This window comes from Pinus tabuliformis, chromosome 4_1 (genome assembly GCF_031772625.1).
Source record: "Pinus tabuliformis cultivar Carrire ecotype Pingquan chromosome 4_1, CPIR1, whole genome shotgun sequence".
NCBI classification, from domain to species: domain Eukaryota; kingdom Viridiplantae; phylum Streptophyta; class Pinopsida; order Pinales; family Pinaceae; genus Pinus; species Pinus tabuliformis.
Genome location: NC_142303.1, coordinates 397,798,659 through 397,817,737, shown reverse-complemented (window position 1 = coordinate 397,817,737; position 19,079 = coordinate 397,798,659).

Genomic DNA, 19,079 nt, shown 5'->3' with positions numbered 1-19,079 from the left:
TCACCCCTCTTGATCGCTCCACATACAACTTACCCTCGTTGCATCCATGGTATCCATTTCTTAGGAAATCCACAGAGGGCAGTAGGCACTTGGAATCAGGAAGTGGTTTTAGTGTTCCAAGCATCCAACGAGCAAGAAGAGTCTTGACCTCTTCCATTGTGAAAATTACAATGCATTTGCATCCATCATTACAGTGACATATCTCAGGAATGGATGTAGCATATTTCAAAGGTAAGCATTGAAAATGGATGGGCTGCACGTTATTTGCATTGGACACATACTTCATGAACTTTCATCGAAGAATTGGGCTTGTCAAATGACAACATTAAAACATAAGTATCTTTGTTATTATTCTTACACGTGGTGAGTCCAATACTATGAAATCTCTCAACTTCTCAGCCTATTAGGGTGGAAAAAACATCCCTGGCACTCATTTCTAGATCTAGACTCCATTTGGAGATACTTGTAATAAACACTGCTAAATTGCCGATGCAAGATATTCCCACCTCTGGAAAATTAACGAAACCAGTCACAACTTCACTCACCTCAAGCTGCCCCATAACAACATAGGATAGCCATCCCAACCACACAACCAACTTCATAATCAACACCTTCATCACGTATAGTCTTCCCTCTGAATTCAAAATAATACCCATCTCATAAAATAAAATGGAGATGTGTGTTTCCCTCACAAGTAATTCAACACCCAAGAAAAACCACCTTCGTCTTGCTGCATACATATTGTGGCAACAAATTTTTATTCTGCAAATCTGGATATGGCATCTTTCCATCCTCTCCATAGTGCCCACACTAAATTTTAGTTTAGGGCACATAAGTTGATAAAGTTTAATACAGGGTATATGATTAAAAATCTAATGGTTAGTTTCCAATTTTTTTTTAAATGTACCAATGTGTTTTCTATTTTTCAGATAAAGAAGTTTGATGATGTTGATGGTATATATATATATATATATATATATATATATATATATATATATATATATATATATATATATATATATATATATATATGTATATATATATATCTATTCTTTTAAAGGTACAAAAATTTTATTCTAGCATTTTATCCCTTTGCTAAATAAAGTAAATTTGTTTTCAATGTTATATTTTTTTCTCAAAGTGTAGAGACTCGCAAACACTATTCTTTTTTTCCTATTCCTAAAGTACGAAAGCGTGGGACTGTGTTTGTTACTCATTCGTAAGAAATGTGGCAGATAACAAGCAGGGATTGTGTTTTCATGGTGTTTATTTTATGTTCTTATGATATAACAATGATGGTTAACGAAGTAGTCTCCAATATGCCTACATTTTTAGTTGTTCAAGATTGTCCTTCAACTCAATTTATTACAATTGAAGAGTTATAGTCATTTGAATAGTACAGTGGTATCAAACATCTCTTGCTTCCTATCAATTGAAGAGTTATAGTCATTTTAATAGTACAATGGTATCAAACCTCTTTCTTCCTATCAACCATTGGTGTTGGATAGATTTGAAGGTTTATTATGTTTGAAGCAAATTTAAATGGCTTGCATTATGGAGGTTATGTTGTGTCCTATCATAGATATTTCTATGTGAAATAATTTTTCATATGTACGTGAAGTGTCATTGAAATCTTCTTCAATGAATTTAGGTCCCTGAATAACATGGACTTGGCTTATGCAGCAACAACCCGTGTTATTGCACGAGCTCGTGCAATGAATAGTAGTGAAATTCTAGCCACATGACTAGTAATGCCATGCTTAATCACTACATAGTCTCTGCGATTTTCCCCGATTTACCGTTGTGGAATGTTGCAATTTTTTGTTTGCTAGATTGTATGTCAAAGTTAAATTAGTTTTTATCATTTTTTGTTATAGTAAATTATATTAGTTTGATGTTAGTTTTATATAGATAAAAATGAAAAAAAGAACTTATTTTGTATTTTTTAATGCTTGTCATGGTTTGCCAATTTTTTACATGATGTTTTTGAGGTATCGAAGTCAAGACTCTTAATGTTTTTTTTTTTTTTTTTTACATGATGTTTTCGAGGCCTCAAAGTCAAGACCTTAGTTTTTTGTTTTTTGTTTTTTGTTTTTTGTTTTTTGTTTTTATTTTTTGTTTTTTGTTTTTGTTCTTGTTTTTGTTTTGTTTTTTTTTTTTTTTTTTTTGATTTTTGCAACACTAGGAAAACATCAAGTTTAGTGTAAGAAGGAATATCAATCATTTGTGGAGCTTAACACTAAGGTTTTTTTTTTTCTTTTTATGGTCTCAAAGTCAAGATCCTCTTTCTTTTTTTTTTTTTTCACATTTCCTATTTCCTTTACAAGTTTTTAATTTTTTTCTCTCTTATATAACATGTATAAAGTTGATTTTGAACTAATTTTTTATGATATATATATATATATATATATATATATATATATATATATATATATATATATATATATATATATTTATTTATTTATTTATTTATTTCAAATGTTGCATGTCAATCTCATGTTAACCATTGATAGACTTGCACATAATTCTCATATACGAATGTAAAAAGCAACTATTTGTGAAATAAGATTTTTTTTAGACTTTCAAATACTATATATATATATATATATATATATAAAGTGGATAATGAAATATCTTTTTATTATTTTTTTTTTTTTAAATTGTGTCAACTTCATATTGGGTACAAAAAGAATTATACATCTCTTATAAAAAGTCTCTTTGGCTTAATAAATTTGAATTGCACCTATTATAAATTTAATTATAACATTCTTCTAAGATATATGGGTGAGATAAGTTCTTAAATGGATAAATTCAACTTTCCATTCATAAATTTTCTCCAAATTATTGAAACCTTGTTGAAAGTTTCTTCATTCCGTTTTAGTGAGAACTTTGATCATAGAAATTATCTACAAAATTTTTAAATCAATGAAATTTCAAAAAAAACCAATAACTCAAGGTAAAACTTTTGGGGATTTTTTTAAAATCAAGATGTTATGTCATCTTGATAATAAAGATTTGAGTTTGTTGTGTAATATTATGTGTTAGAGTTGTTTGGAACATAATTTTATTAGAGAAAATGTTGTAGTGTTGACTAGGTAGAGTCATGTTGAAGGATATCATCTATGACATTGCTTTCCAGATCAACTAAAATCCTTGGCTACAATGGACAAGCCTTTAAAATGTTTTAACTAGGGTTGTATGAATATTTTTTTCTTGTTGGTATCTATCAATGATGGTCATAGCTTTACATTTAGAGTCAAGGTTTATTGTGATAACTTTCCTACTGGTTTCCCCACTAGGATCTCATCTATTCTTGTTAAATTTCTCAAAATTATCACCTAGACAAGCTTTTAAAATGTTTCCACTAGGTTTGTATAACTCTTTTTGCCTTGTTCATCTTTGTCAATGCTGGCCATAACTTTGTAGTTACATTCAAGGTTAAATGTGATAACTTTCCTGCTGGGTTCCCCACCAGGATTTCACATGTTACTGGTAATTTATCAAAATTATCACCTATTTTTTTAGTTGTTTTCATCTGCATCCCTGTAGTTGCTTATTTGAAGTTCTGGAAGACTATATTTTTCACTGAAGAATATATATGGTATTGATATTTTGTGGAGAGTACTCTTTTTCCGTGAATAGATTTATTTATTTCTTTGATGCATATAATTCTATTTTCTGGTGCGCTTACAAAAGATTTAGTTTGGAAACCTTTTATTGGGAAATCTAGCACAACAATGCACCATAAACCATAATGGCATAAAGGGAGCACAACACAACAATTTGATATTTAATCATTTTAGTCAGAACTATAACAAAATTGTCTTTTAGTAGCTAAACTAAACAAACTTCATATTAGATATTTGTTTATTCCTAACAATATGTAGCATGTACTTTGTAGGTGCCATGGTTGTTGTTGAGTGCAAGGATCATGATAGAAAATTTTATTCTATGATGAAGGACCCACCGAAAACAATAGGATTTTCAAAATGTTTGTAGAGGGTGAACACAAACATGAAGGCTGTGAGGCATATAGAATGGTAAGTCCCACATCATGCAAATTTCCATTAGATAGCAATCACGATACAGTCTCTTTAACCCAAAACACTGGCATTGATTCCAACGAAAGAACAATTGTGCCTTTTGCCTTAAGATCTAGTAAGAGTTGTCCTGCTTGTTAGGTTGTGATGGCAGAATATAATATGTATTCTGAGTAGGTTTTTAACCATTTTGATTGCATGGTGCCATATCTCATAGATTCTCATGATATATAATCTCTGTTATATATAGGTATAAAGGTTGTATTATTTAGTTTAATGATTCGTGCATTATGATGGTATTCATTAACTTCACTAATTTGTGATTAAGACTGTAGAAGTTTGGATTAATCACCATCTCTATCACTCCTTTTTCCCTCTCTTTCTATGCTTTTTACTATTAAAGGCCCTAAAGTGGTTAGGCTTAGGGCTACATGGTTGATCCAACACAACGTATTCTAACTATTATCTGATCCAATCCATTATGAATCAGACCTCCCCTGTTTGGAGGTGTTTTGTCCCCAAAAGTTAAATAATTCTAGGACTTCAGTGCCTGCTCAATGTTTGGCTTTGGTGCTAGTTTTAATTGGGTCTCTTGGCTCTAACATGTGACTAGGGTCTTTCTCAACCTCCTTTCCTGGCTCTTCTTAGGGTCTTTTTTTGTCTCTCCATTCAAGTTGTATGCTCTTGCTCAACATCTCATTAACCTTTTGCTTTAGTTCTTATTACGGTTGATAGGTCTGTAATTTTTTCCTTCAAACTATGCTGGTCACAATTAGTTAGTTCCTTGGTGTAAATGACAAAAAAATTTGACACTTTGTGAGATAATGTCCAAAATCTCAAGTGTGAGATTCACTGCACCTCAGAGGGGGACATTGTCACCTCACCAACCTTCTTCTCACTTTTGGCCATCTTTCCTCTGGATCAAGGGGAATTCTCCTTGTAGATCATAGAAATCTAATGTCCCAGTCAAGCCAAGTCAAGAGCTCTCCAAGGCATCTACTTCACACTCCACGGATCAAAGGATCTGATCAATTTGGGTTTAGGTGGTAGATAGGATTGCTAGGCTTCTGTTGTAGTGGCTACAACCACCCTCCAAAATTTTCCATTTGCTTCGTTTTGGAGCCTCCCTCTTGGAAATCATCAGAACTATCCTACATTGATCAGGTACTTGTGCTTATTTCATTTCATTTGTCGTTTAGAAACTTGTGTTCAAATCACTTGTTCTGTCAGTCAACCACAAGCACACCCAACACTTGGTTCATACCCGGTCAACTCGTTGTTGGGCAAAACTATGCAAACTTGGAGCATAACTTGTCTCCCCATCAGGAATTGCACAGAGCAACCCAATAGATACTCTGCACTCAGAAATTGTGCAGAGCAGGCCAACCGACACTGCTCTCCAGAAATGTGCAGTTTCAAAGAACTAGCACTACTCTCCAGAATTGCACAGGGTAGGCCAGACCAGCTATACTACCATCTAGAAATGCATAGAACTTGCGCAGTTGCACTCCTCCCCATAAATGCACGGAGGAGCCCATGCTAGTTGCATTGTTCTCCACAATTGTGCAGAACTAGTTGACTGCACTGCTCTATATGAATTCATAGAGAATCCCAACATCACTACTCTAGAAAATTGTGTAGATCTGGCTAGCTAGCCAAGGCCACTCAACCTAGAAACAACGCAGAAGTTGTCCCTCAGTTGTTGTCTGTCGCATGTTTTGGTAGGTTGCTCGGTTCCTTTCGGAATTGCACAATCCTTATTTGCATGATGGGCATCTTTTCTCGAAAAAAAAAAGCAAAAGTGAAAAAGCATCCCTAGATTTTAGGGATCTATTTTTAGCAGTAGGAATTACATGCAAAACCGTTTTTAGAGACTCCCTGCCAAGTGTCACTTTTTCCTAGATTTGTGGCATGCACGTCATAAACCCTATTTTTTCCAAATCTATTTAAATGATGCCTCATAGCTCATTCTTCACATTCGATCTTGGATCTCTGGCATTCCTAAGGCATCTAGGAACCTTTAGCATAGTCAATGCAAATTTTCTGGGTAAGTTTTGTTTTTCATGCCTTTTTCTGCTTTTTCTGTCGCTTTTTAGTTTTCGGCTTGTATGAGTGTTGTTTCCTTGATTTTATTGAATGAGCACTAACTTTTCAATTTATTTTATCTTATAGAAGTGTTGTTTCAAGTTTTTCATTGCCTTTCCTTAGTGTCACATACATAACACTGTTTCTGCACTCACAGTCATCGCTTCAGAGACTCACTTCATGAGCTTCTTGGTTTTGTCGTTTGACTTATTTCTGCACTTACATGAATCAAATGCATGTTTATTTCACTCAGATCTGCACCATCTTCACACACACATTCACTCCTTTGTGTTTTCAAGTTTCCATTGGGAAGATCCGAGCTGGCGTGGTCTGAACCTTGTCTCTCCAACATGCTTTCCACATTCCTGGCACTCAAGGCTCTGCCTTGCCTCCATAAATTGCATAGAGGCTACCCACACTGTCTCCCAACTATGCTACATGAAATCCTGGAAGGTAGTGCCTAGACCTGCCCACTGGAATTGCGAAATGCACAATTATAGCTAGCAACCTGACCTGATTGTTCTGTTCATTATTCAGTTTTAGTTTGTAGTAAGCCTCACTAGACTGCAAATTGCACAGATCTAGCAAGCAGTCAACCTCACTGGAAGCTGGGACTGTGCAATGAGTAGTTCCAACTAAAATTCTCCCAACTTCCTGAAGTCAACGCTACACAATCTTGCCCAGCAGTCACCAGTTTGTTGCTTGAATGTTTCTCGAATTTGTTTGATGTTTTAGTTGATAATGTCTCGTCATGAGTGTCTTCTCTGTCTCTAGGTACCACACATTTTTTGAACAACTTCTCATAAGTACAGGTGTCATGGCCTCCAAGAGAGTTGGATCAAAAGACACAGTTGAAAGTAGTACCCGAGATGTGGTTGAACATAGGTCTATGAGCTTGCCCGTGTCCACAGACACACACATGTTCATCAAGAAGGACATTAAGATCATATGGCAAGACATCAACACCAATTGATCAGGCATCTTTGAGGAGAATCTAGAGGATCTATAGGTCTATGTGAACATCCATAAGTCAGGATTATACAAGGTTGCATGAAAGTTTCCCGTGTTCCCTTGCACAAATGTGATCCACTGGATTGTCTCACACACTGATCTCGAGGTAATGATATTGAGCAGTGCCAATGGAGCAAGGCCTTCTTCCTTTAGGAAATATGATTACCAAGAGATATATCATTTTCCATTTCCAATGAGCAATATAGATGCATCGTTCTACACTCCCAACAATAGCACGAACACAAGAGACATCTTGAAGAGTTGGGTAAAGGAGGCGACAAAGTTCAGGACGACACCCAACAAGATATACAAGACGAAGACACTCAGGAAGGCATACCAGTTCTTGATCATCTTTGCATGCCACTTGTATGGCCAAGGGAGTACAGAGACCTTCCTACAAAGTTGGGTTTCTATGTTGGATTAGTTGGCAAGTGAAGGAAAATCGTTCAACTGGTTTGACATGTTGGCTCTCAAGTTGAAAGTGCATCTATCCAATGCTCAGAGTTGCTGAAGGATCAACAAGAAAAATTCTTCATGTCTACCTACATACTAGATGAAATCTATGCCCGTCAAGAGTTTCTTGACATGGGTTGGGCATGAACACCTTCAGAGAGTACTGTGAACGTATATTGCAAGTTGATCTCAAATTACAAGTACCGAGGAGTCATGGCTAGAATATCTTACCATTTCATCACCACTCTATATGTGATGATCTTTGAACAAGATCCACCTTACATGTCTCATGTAGCAATGGAGGCATTGCTAAACATTGCAGATTGGTATGCCTCACCTAAGGGCACCTTCATCAAGATGTACAACACAGAGAAAGCTTCGCATGTGTTGTCGAGGTTTTCCACAGACAAGTTGGTCATGTAGGAAGTTACATACCACATCTTGACAGGGTTATCAGCTAGATTGCATAGGAAGAAGAAGGCACCATGACCCACACTTCCTATGCGAATTGGTTTGTACGTGATCGGGAGTTTGAAAGAAGTGGATGTCGAGGTGGTAGACTTGAAGAAGTTTAAGCTTGTCACCAACAATTTCAACCCGTACGACCCAAGTGGTTTATGTAGGGACCACTGTACGAGAGTGTACTATCCTTGGATCCACGGGGCCTATCATTGGCCAGAGGAAGACCCATGGAGATATTGTTACAACTCCTCAAGTCTCAATGATCTGATCATCTTTGCAGTGGAGTGGCTATCAACACTCAAGGCAGCAACACCATAGGGAGTAGCAACAATAGCAACAACAAGTAGAAAACCTATGCAAGACAAAGGCAAGAGGAATATTGTCAAAAGCATAGAGATAGAGCAAAGCTACAAGTTTAAGGAAGACCCACTTGTGGAAAATATAGCTTTGGAGATAGATGCAAAGAGGTGACATCGCAACAGGAGAATAGCGCAAAGAAAGAGAGAGAAGAAAAGGTTGGAAGATGCAGAGAGGATGTTGCAGGAAGTACAATAGAAGCTCAAGAAAGAAAAAGAGTTGCTCATAAGAGAGAAGGAAGTGCAACATGAGAATGAACAGGAACATGAATAAGAATATGAGGAAGTGCAAGGCACACAGACAACGCAAACTGTACTAATATAGGTCAAAGACTTTTAACCAGGAGCAGATGAGGAACGGGGTGAGCAGCCGCAAGAACAGGGACTTACTCTGTAGGAGGAACAGATAGTAGAACATATGGACATGGAGATGGAGCAGTCATAACAGGATTAGGATATTGACCTCATGCCAAAAGCAACCGAGGTCACTTCGTAGGCTTCACCAGCTCCAATAGCAGAGTAAGTCCTGAGTGAACAAGAGGATACCATTCTCCTTGAGGACCATCTAGGAATAGAGGTGTACAACATAGCCTTTGATGAGTCACAACAAAGAGTTGTACAAGCACGTAGAGTGCACACTCGGGATGAGCATTCATCACTTGCGCACTTGGAAGAATGGGGGATTGTGTCAGATGTATGGAGACATCTAGTTTCCTTGGCGGATGCTACAAAGGGTTATACAGAAGCCATGAGCTCGAGTGTTAAATTATTGATAGTAGAAAATGAGCGCATGACTAAGGAGTTGCAAGAAGCGAGGTAGAGAGAGGAACAATCAACAAGATCTGCTAGGCCAGAGATGAAGATGGCCATATTTGCTGAAGTATCAGCTCTTGAGACATTCACATGGAGACTATATGACAGGTTCATCACTGTGCACAAGGTAATTGTCCACCTACATGGTCATCAATAGTGTTGCACCAAGATAGTGTGAACACTCACAAACATACATGCTGCAGTTGATCATGTACAAACATGGACAATGAGGTACAAGGGAGCCCCATTTCACTTGCACAAGGCGATGAAGCCGTAGGTGGTTTTGGACAAATCATGCATCCAGAGTAAGATCTAGAACTATGAGGAACTCTCACCGTTCATCACTAGTGTGGAGGCTTCATATACATGGTTGTACTGGAGTTTGGATGTTGTGGTGAGAAAGTATGGAATCCTGTCAATTGGTATGCTTAGCGAGGCCAAAGAGAAGAGAAAAGTCAGAATGGAGCTCGATGTGTATTTTGATAAGTTGATGCTCACGGCCACCAGCACATATTTGCAAGTCAACGTAGATAACATGTGGATGTACATCACCGATCTAGCCTTGCTCAGGACTAAGCTACACATGTTACAGGATGAGTTGGACCGAGGTTCCAAATTAGTATACCTGGAAGCAATGGAGGCAAGAGTTCGTTTCCAGAAGGACATCATCAAAGAGGATATAGACACCATTGCGCATTATCAAGCATGGCATTAGTTCATCACCGAGGATCATGGAGCGGAGGTTGATGAGATGGTCTTTCCATAGTCATCTGAGCCTTAACATCGTCTTGTTTGGATGACTCAAGCCAATTTTGTCCCACATGGGTATATGTGGAAAATGTATAATTTTTGTAAACATTATGTAAAGTGAAATTCCAAGTGTCATTAGTGGAATACAAGCAGTCATATGTAATGTAAAGAGTCACAGGTATAGTCCAAGAGTCACAAAGGGGAATTTCAAGGGGCACCCCACCCTTTGTTATAAACAGAACCTCATAACTCATAGAACAAGATTTTGGGAGCCAAGATTTTGCTAGGCATTGCTTAGAGAGGGCTTGGATAGTATTGTGACGAGCCTTGGCTTCTCCATAATGCAGTGCAAGAACATCTCTTTGGAGGACTAGGTGGTGTTGACTGTAACGTTCCACTATTGGGGCTAGTGGCTTCCATGGTTTTATGTATGGATGGAACTTTTACTTTATATAATATAACAGATCCAACACGTTTTATGCATATGTTGTTATTGTAGTTCGACTATTCTGGTTACTTTAGCAATGTATGTAGTTTTACTTACATATTTATGTATGGACTATTCCATATGTGATTGTATGAATCTTATTGAAGTGTGTTGTTGCTTTAACTCATCACTTTGGATTGTTGATTATTCTGCTTTCCAGCGTGTGATTTCTTTCAGCTTGTGTGTTCCTTTTAGGCTGCGTATTATCAAAATATTCTAAGGGACACACTTCTTTTCCCCTTCATATGTTAGAACCTCTACATGCATCTCTCTTGAATTGCTGCAAGGTCACACACTTTCTTCCGACAAGGATATCTTGCTTACCTCTACATGCTATCGCAGTCAAGGCATAGCTTTACTACCCACTGTTGGGACTCCTACTCCAAACGGTCTGAGGTCTAGTTGGGACTTCTTACTAGGGAGATCCCATGACATGTTGGCAGGTCCAACACCGTCAACATTTCTGGTGCTAGAAGGAGGGCCAGATGACAAGGTGAGTCCTTAAAGTCTGTTTTGAATATTCACACGTCTATCATGTCTTATGTTACACTTCGTCCTCTGAGATGTATGTCTTGTGGAGATGACTTTGAAATCTCAGAGGAGTTCTGGAATCTTTTTCATAGAACACATATGAAGGTGAAGGAAAAATAACTTGGGAGAGGCATAGTCTTGCCTTTTTCAATCTATGTGAAAGCCTCGAATCCCATGAGGAGTATGTGATCTGCACGATGTTCTCATTCACGCTTCATGGGCATCCATTGCAATGGCTTGTCACACTACCCGAAAAATATATTCTCTCATTTGGTCACTTTTTTTTAGAGTTATTTGATGCTTTCCATATGTTTGACCATCAAGCACTTAATAAAAAAATTCTCGGATTATGGAAAACCCCTGATGAATTTGTGGCACAATTCTAGTATCTCTTTCGTGAGAAATTGGTTGGAAATTTCTTAATGAAATATTTCAGTATATTCTTCACATATCTAAGAATCCACATATCTTAGAATCATTCAAACTGACCCCAACATACCTCGGTGTTAGAACTGCTAAATCCAAGGTGGACACAGTTACTGTTACAAGTGGCTACCCATCCTCATCTCACTAAAAATCTTTGACCCTGTAGTGTGAGGCGGGAGAAGGTGCACATCTATCTATTGAATTTTCACATCCTCCCACCCCACTTTCTCTTGATCTCTGTGTAGATTTGGTTGACAAGATTGTTGGTTGTCACATGGAATTGTTTCCTCAGCCTACCTCCCCACATTTTGTTGATCCTCCAAATCACACTGTGTTGTTTCTCCTGTTTCGGACTCCACACTTGTTGTTCACAAGGATAAAGTTGTCGACAAAGTTGGTGCTGAGAAGATAACTTGTGCTATCATTTATGATGATTATGTGTGGGAATTTGAAGAAAAACCTGCGGTGAAGGATGACCTCCTTCTGTTTGCACCTCATCCAATTTTCCCTGTCATCTCTGGTGATTCTTCCATTGTTGATTTTCCGTGGTGGAAATACATTCTCAAGTGCATCTACTTCTGATCATTCCCAAAGCACACCAGATGTCAGTCTGTCATTGCATAGCAGAGAGGACATATCTGTGTTTGCAAATCCACTCAATATTTCATTTGTCATTTCTGAAAATGTGGAGGGTGGACATTCTTTCTTCTCATCAACCCCTCTGTACGATTCATCAGATCATGAGGATGTCGATGAACATATCAAATTTTCTGATCGTGGTTGTCGTGATCTCTTTTCTCCTTTATTTGATTACAATTTTGATTCATTTGTTGTCGATCTTTCTAAGCCACTCATCTTTGATGATCTACCTTTGGATGAAGTGGAAACCCCACAAGTTGTTGAGGCACTTTAGCCCGAGTTGATGGTTATGTAAGGTCCTCATTGTCTTGAGGTTGATTCCACTCTAGATCACAAATCTATTGAAATACCCAAGGCTCCTCATCACTCTTATTTTTACATTGAAGATGAATCTAGTTCACATAATTCACACCCCCCACCTAAATCACATGATCCCATTGCTCCTGCATTGGAGGAATCATACACAATGAGTACTCTTGCTAAGCATAAGTTGTCTTTCTTTCTCATGTTTTCTTGTTTGTCATGATCAAAAGAGTGTGCATTTTTGTCGTCTGTGCACAATTTGAAGCATGACCATGATACATCAACATAATTCTTGTCTTGTGCTTTTATTCTTTTCTTTTCTGTGGATATTTTAAAACTCAGAGCGTGTAGATCTTCACTGTTATATATTTCTTGTTTGCTGGTTTACACACTTATCTTTCTCATAGACCAGGCCTTCACCAACATGGGTCAACCTGTGTGCCGATGGCTACATTGGAAATATCACTTCACATGAAAAGGCCCATGCACTGTTTAGCTTAGGAGTAGGAAGTAGTGTTTGATTTCTTTTTTTTTCTTTGTTTGCATGCTTTCTTTGTCTAATTTGTTTGTGTTTCCTTTTTTCTTTCTTTTCTTTCTTTCTTTGTTTTCATTTACTTCCATCCTTTGCTTTCTATTTGTTTTCTTGTTTTTAACCCATAGGTTTAGTTTCACATGAAACTGTGTGTATCTCTCAAGAGAAGCAAGGTAAATTACAAGAGGACTTGTACAACTATCAACACTTGGTTATCCATTGTCCTCTCTCTTTATGAAAGAACTTGTTGTCTTCAGTTGATGATACCCTGATGGAAAATATGCTATGTTCAGAGTGATTCTTGGTGAAAACATAAAACTTGCACTTTAACTAGTACCACCTACTCTAATTGGTTCTTTTTGGTTAACCCTTGTTAGCTTAGTCAATTAGAGTAAGGTTAGGGGGAAAACCTTAACAAGTAGTGTCAGAGGTATATATAAAAAATACTTCTCAGAAGGGACAACCTCTCTTTTTCTCAATAAGTTGATATCCCTCTTCCGCCTCTAAAATAAATAAGTGCATATGCACAGTTCTTTAAAATATGGAAAAAATGAAAAACGAAAAAATAAATAAGGTGAAAGAAGAGAAAGGCTTCTTATGCAGAGAGGTGATGCAAGTAACTTCGTCAGGGTACTAACTAGGTTTGCTAGCAGTAGAATGATGCTTGTGTTCCTGCGTGACTTTGTTGGGAAACTATCTAGGCCTGCTGGCAGTGGAGCAACACCAGAGATGAAACAAATAATCTGACATCTTTATTACATGTGTACCAATATACCCCTCATCCCCAATTGAAACAACTGACTTGACTTGCTTGGAATGTGTGATGACCGATCAAGAGAATGGTAAGGGTATTTATCTTTAACTCAATCTTAGTGTTGAATCCATGATTATTAAATAATCAAACAATACTTCCATAGGAGTTAGACTCGCTTTTCACAAACAAGGTCCATACAGAGAGCTAGATTTCTACTAGTGTGTTGCCAATGTTGTAGTGGCTACAACCACCCTCCAAAATTTTGCCTTTGCTTCGTTTTGGAGTCTCCCTCCTCAAAATCATCGCAGTTAACCTGCACTAATTAGGTACTTGTGCTCATTTGATTTCATATTTCATTTAGCAGTTTGTGTTTAACTCACTTGTTTTGTTAGTCAACTAGAAGCACACCCAACACTTGGTTCACATCTGGTCAATCGTTGTTGGGAAAAACTATGTAAACCTAGTGGAAAGCTTATATTCCCCTCACGAATTGCACAGAGCAACCAAGAATTTGCCATGCACTCAGAAATGGCACAGAGTAGAAAAATCGACACTGCTCTCTAGAAATATGTAGTTTCATCCAACTGGCACTGCTCTCCAGAATTGTGCAGAGCAATCCAGGCCAGCTGCACTGACATCCAGAAATGCACAAAACTGATCTAGTTGCACTGCTCTCCAAAAATGTGCAAAGAATCCTAGGCCCACTGCATTTTTCTCTGGAATTGTGTAGAACTAGACGACTGCACTACTCTCTAGAAATGCGTAGAGAAGCAAAGCATCAATGCTCTGGAAATTTTTGCAGAGTTGGCCATCCAAGTAAGGCCACTCAGCTCAGAAACAACACATAATTTGTCCCTCTGTTTGTTTCCGTCCTATGTGCCAGTAGGTTGCCTGATTCCCTTCGGAATTTCACAATCCTTATTTTCATGCTAGGAAACTTTTCTCAAAAAAGAAAAAGAAAAAAAGCATACCTAGATTTTAAGGATCTATTTTTTACAATAGGAGTTACATGCAAAACCATTTTTAGAAACTCCCTACCATGTGTTGCTTTTTCCTAGATTTGTGGCATGCAAGTCATAAATCCTAATTTCACCAAAACTATTTAAACAACACCTTAGAGCTCGTTCTTCACATTTGATCTTGGAGTTTTGAAACTCCTGAGGCATCTAGAAACCTTCAGCGCAGTCGACACAACTTTTTCGGGTAATTTTTGTTTTTCATGCTTTTGTCGCTTTTTAGTTTTTAGCTTGTATGAGTAATGTTTCCTTGGTTTTATTGAATGACGATTTATGTTTCAATGTATTTTAGCTTGTAGAAGTTTTGTTCAAGTTTTTCATTACCTTTCCTTAGTGTTGCATGCATAACACTATTTCTGCACTCACAGTCGTCGTTTCAATGAGTCGCTTCATGAGCTTCTTGGTTTTTTCATTTGACTAATTTATGCACTTGCTTGAATAAAATATATGTTTATTTCACTCAAATCTACACTAGCTTCACACACAAATGCACTCCTTTGTGTTTTCAAGTTGCCATTGGGGTGAGCTGGGCTGGCTTAGTGTGGATCTTGTCTCTCGATCATGCTCTGTGCATTCCTGGCAGTCAAGGCTCTACCTTGCCTCCGGGAATTGCACAGAGGCTTCCCACACTATCTCCTAGCTATGCTCTCCACAATCCTAGGAAGTAGTGTCGAGTCCTTCCCACTGGAACTACGCAATGCAGTTCCAGCCAGCAACTCGACCTGATTGTTCTGCATATTGCGCAGTTTCAGTTAACAGTCAGCCTCACTGGACTAAACATTACATAGATCTAGCTAGCAGTCATGCTCACTACCAGCTGGGACTGTGAAATGCGTATTTCCGGCTAATAGTCTTCCAAGTTCCCGAAGTCAACGCTACACAATCTTTCCCAATAGTCACCAGTTTGTTGTCTGAATGTTTCTCAAAGTTGTTTGATGTTTTAGCTAACATTATCTTGCCATGATTGTCTTATCTATCTCCAGGTGTTATAGACATATTTGGGCACTGCAACCCCAATATTATATGTCTATAAACCAAGGGCTCTTTAACCCCTAAAAGTGTTGTTTCATACGCTAAAGGATCATGGTCAACTGATTACATCATTCCCCAAAAGTTCCACCTAAAAAACCACTCAGAATTCGCCAAAACTGGACCATACTGATTGCTCCACTGTCAGGGTGTGATGCATACTGACTTCTACACTAGCCAGGTGCGATGCATATTGAAGAGACCTTCTGTAGGGTGCAATGAGCTAGAATGGAAAAATGTTCGAGACAGTTTGCTAAGTGGATGCTCATGGAATCTTCTAGAAACTTCTCCTATGACAGTTGCCTCTCTGAATTCGCCCAAGGATGAGTGAGAGATCCAAGAAATCTCCAAGTGGAACAAAGAACAACAAGTGGAATGACACTAATAAAAAAACCAGAGATGACTCACACCCTTGCATACATCTATAAATGGATCCCTCATTTGAGAGATCTATAGGTTGGAATTCTGTAATTCATAAGGAAGTGTTGATAGTTTGTCTTTCAGAAAGAGCATTGCATTGTCGGGTGATTTTATTTTTCATGAGGTGGAGAGGGCTTTGATGTTGGGAGGATGATGCTGGATCAGACAGCTGGGTTGTAATTCTCCCTTCTATTTTTAATAAAGTTCTTTGAGTTTTCCTCCATACAATCATGTATTTGTGAATCTTGTTATTTGTGAATGCTATTGTATGTTCAATGTATTTCTAATTCTGTATTATTTATGATATAATAGATCGAGATGCTTTGATGGTGTTTTGCTACTTTGTTTCTATAGGTATTCTCTAAGCAGGACAAGTAGGAGAGGAGTTGCAAGCTCTATCAAAGGGGGAGAGAAATCAAGCAAGGAGTCAAGCGGAAGATCCAGGTTGGTCCCTTGGCTTCTCTCTTATCTATCATACATAGAGGAAATCACAAATTGCTTTGATTGTTTGTTTCTAGGATAGCTGTCAATCCTAGTGGGACTAGCAGATCGAAAAGACACTATTTTTCCCAGAAACAAAATGGTGACTCCATTGGGGATCGAATAGTTTGTTTGTTTGTTGTTGATTGTTTGTTTCATAAACTATAGACGGAGCCTGAAGTTAGCCATATAGCCTTCGAACTGCTCTTGCTCTGCAATTGCAAAGTAGATGAATGCTGCTTCAGTCAATCTCTGGTTTAGTTTTTGATTTGAACATCTGACTTACAAGCATTCTATATGCCCTGTTGGTAGCTCAATAACCTCCCAAGATCATACCCCTGTACTTTTTTCTTTACTGTCCATAATAGCTCAGCTTAACTCATTGAAATTAGCTGCAAATTTGAGCCAAAACCCATCTCAGTTGCGCTCCATGGCCCATCACACTGTCTTTCATTGGAAGCTAGTATGATTTGCACTTCCTAAGTGTAGCTGGTGAGATGCATCCCTATTTCTGTGAAGCATAGGTGCGATGACTAAGTAATCCTATTTCTTTCCTTGAAATTTGGGTTTTTTGTCTTTGTTTTCAACTCTCTTTAGTTGTTTTGTTTCTTATGAACAGTATCTCATTGTTGAAGCCTTCTTGCATTACATATACCCGCCTCCATTGATTAGGATTAGTAAATGTTTTTTATGTATTTCTCCATCATTTGCAATCCTTTGTCGAAAATTTGTTTAAATCGATCTATCGTCTTGGTGAAAAAACTGTTGTAATTGTCATTTTGTGTCAAAAAGAGGAGTGTCATAAAGTCTTCCTTCTTTAGATAGTCAATTGAACTTTTAACATGTATTTGATTTGATTTGTTGATATTTGAAGTTTCGAAAGCATCTTCTATTCAAAATTGAAAAGTGTCATTTAAATCTTCCTTTCATTTTGAAAAAGAAATTGTTGAAATGTCGCTTTGAAGAAAATATTTCAAATCTATACTTAGTTTTCATTTTTTGCATTTCTCACATTAAGGGAATGAAAAACAAATACATGCATTTGCATTTGCATTTAGATTGTGTGTGAAAAATGATTTAGGAAAAGTGCATTTGGTGTGTGCTCTTTCCTCTTTTTTTGAAAGAATCGTAATCTTCTTTCCTTAGCTAGGATTTTCATTGCAAAATAAACAACGATTGTTTATCATTGTAGATTGCATTTTTAGGAATTTTACATATACATCACATGGTGAAACATTGAAAGGCAAACTTCTAAGCAAGATCAAATCTAAAATAAATTTTAATGAACTTAACAATGCTTTGGAACCTAACACAACACATCTAGAGGTCTGAGCTAGAGACGTGTTCCGGCATCGTAAAATTTAGTAATTATCGTTTTCATCGAAGGTTGGGTGATTCCTCCTCTTTGATACGACAAGTGATAGCATGGACTTGTGCTCCCCGTACCGTCGAGTATATATTGGGAGACCACCATAGGCTTATATCCTTTATCCATAGGAAGCCATGTCTGGCGCCCTATCGATCGCAATGCACTGAACACAACATTCGGGAAGATTGACTGCCATACATCTCTTTAATTTATCACCATGGTGTATTTTGCAGTTTTGCGATTGGTTTGGTAATCCCTCTATCTAGATTTCTAGAGTAGTTACTTTTGTTCCTTTTCGACTTCTTAAAAGAAAAGGTCCATCTAAGCAATTGTCACTTCAGGCTCATTAAAAATCAAAGGGGACTAGAGTCATCTTTAGCTTTTTCTCGACTCTTAAAAATTGAAAAAGCAAAGTTGTGTCAAAGCATCATTAAAATTTATTAAATTCAAAATAACATCCCTGTTCTTTCATTGATCTTAGGTTGAGATAATGGAGTCCACCAATCATGGAATCCCTCTTGAGGGGAATCCTAATCCATTTTCTTCTTGGGGAAATATTGGTGCTCCTCATATGGCTACATTGTCCCTTCTGGGAATTACAATTGGCCTGCCAGTATGGCTATTCTCAACCTCTGTTGTTCAAAATACCATGATTCCTCCGCAATCAAATCAACCTCCAGTTGATCCTAAATTTGACCCTTTGCCTTCTTCCTCGTTTGTTTCTCCCTCCCCATTTTCCTCTTCTCTTGGTGAAAGTATTGGTACTAGTAACCAGGTGGCTAAGAAGAAGAAAAGGAAGAAGAAGAAGAAGAAGAAGAAGAAGAAGCCAACTTAGCAAGGGGGCAACCAAGCAACCATTACTTTGAATGCAACATCTAATGAAAATCCATCCGTTAAGCCACACAAAGTCAAATATCCATGCATAATCTATGCGGAAGACCATTTTCATCGAAATTGTCCTTATTTTCCTCGGATCTTGAAAGAGTGGTCTTCTCGTTCGCACCATCCAATGTCATCAACCTCTGGTGATCATGTTGGTAACACTCCATCAACCAGTGATAGTGAATTTCATGGATAGAAAAGAAAAGTCAAGCTTCCATGTAGGTTATGTGAAGGTACACAC